The following is a 1,658-nucleotide window of genomic DNA, read 5'->3' as shown; positions in this document are numbered from 1 at the left end:
TTCCTTAACATCTTTCTCACAAGCTGGCTCATCAGTTCAGCTGCCTCTGTTGTTTTAGGTCTGTGAAGCCCCTCATACAATTCTTATTGGACCATATATTTTACATAGTTGAGAAATCATGTTTATAGATTCTTGAACTCATGTTTTCAAAACTCTTTCCCACAGCCTTAAGAGATGTCCTGAAGGTCTCAGCATAACGAAGATACATTTTCACTTCACAGAATTGTGCTGGCTCTGATTATAATGGAGTCATTACCTTTGGCAGAGAGGATATTCCCCTGAAGGAAGAACATAAAGTAAAATATATTCATTATTATACAAACAAGCCTTACACCTACAGCAACAGTCAACATTCATGTAGGCCCATGCCCTGCTGGCTCTGCTCCAAGGACAAGAACTTTGTCACAATGTCTCTTCTGCAGTCATTGAAGACCTGACACTGTCTACATGCATATATGTGATACACAGTAAATATACACACACACTATGCCTGCTATGCCTTCAGTAGCCTATGTCCCATAACTATTGTGCCTTAGTCAGCAAGAAGGCAATGTAAGCAACAAACTTACATTATCTAGAGGTAAGAAGTACACTCTCTCCTGCCTTGATAGATTGAAACCCTTATAAAAATGTGCACCCAAATAGATCTTTCCCCTAGTTGTTTCTGACAACTACTTTGTCACAGTAATAAGTTGGGAAGCTAATATGTCTGCATTTTTCAGTCACTAAGATGCTGAAATACATTTTTCCAGTTCCCAATCCTAATGAGAGAGTTTTGTGTTTCTTGCCATGGAATATGGTACTACTGTTAGTATTTCATAGATGTTCTTTATCAAGTTGAAGTCACTTCCAGACTCTGTTCTTAGTTTTCATCTATTACTTTGGTTGTGTTATTTTTTTTTTAGACAACTAGTATGTTAAACTGCATTAACTGATTTCATTTTTTGCAGTTTTATGTTTTTAACTGACCCATAATGGTATACATACATGTGATGTGGTATTATGTTCCAATACATGTACACAATGAATAATGATTGCATTAGGTCCCTATTCTATCACCCCATACATTCATTGTTCCTTCATCATGAGAACATTCAATATCTTCCAACTACATTGAACTTGCATACCTGGAAGAAATTCTACTTCATCTTATCCACTTTGTCTTGTTATATAATATGTGAATTTATGATGAGACTGAATTTGTGCTACTTTGCTGAGGCCTTTTGTGTGTATGTATCAGGATAATGGTCTGTTTTAACCTGGGGTGAGTCTTCATACCTCAGTTAACCTAGATAATCCTTCACAGGTACATTTTTTCTGTCCTTTGGCCCTTCAAGATTCCATCAGGTTGAAAGTCAGGACTAACCATCTCTTTCTCATGTTACACAGACAATAAATGGCAAAGATGTCTGTCATCCAAATATAGGTCAACCTCTAGTCCATTCACCACTCTGTTGTGCAATTCTCAGACAGTACCAAAGGAAACAGTTTCTTTCCCTTTAACTGTAGATTAGGCTATTAGATTTTTAACATTCTTCAGGAACTATGAAGATTTTACATTGCAAAAACTCATTTTGTAGAAAAGTGGCCATTCATAAAATCAACTTCTTAAAATGCCCAGATATTTACCAGAATTCATAAGAATGGTATTAATAAGG

The 1,658-nt window shown here is 36.2% G+C and overlaps 1 pseudogene; it reads left to right on the top strand.

Annotated features, from left to right (window-relative positions):
- The window catches only part of LOC116100011, a 92,744-nt pseudogene that overhangs the window by 22,582 nt on the left and 68,504 nt on the right, over positions 1-1,658 (top strand).

The sequence above is a fragment of the Mastomys coucha genome, unplaced genomic scaffold (assembly GCF_008632895.1).
Source record: "Mastomys coucha isolate ucsf_1 unplaced genomic scaffold, UCSF_Mcou_1 pScaffold20, whole genome shotgun sequence".
Taxonomy (NCBI): Eukaryota; Metazoa; Chordata; class Mammalia; order Rodentia; family Muridae; genus Mastomys; species Mastomys coucha.
The sequence above is the reverse complement of the archived record's forward strand: the minus strand, read 5'-3'. Positions and strand labels throughout refer to the sequence as shown.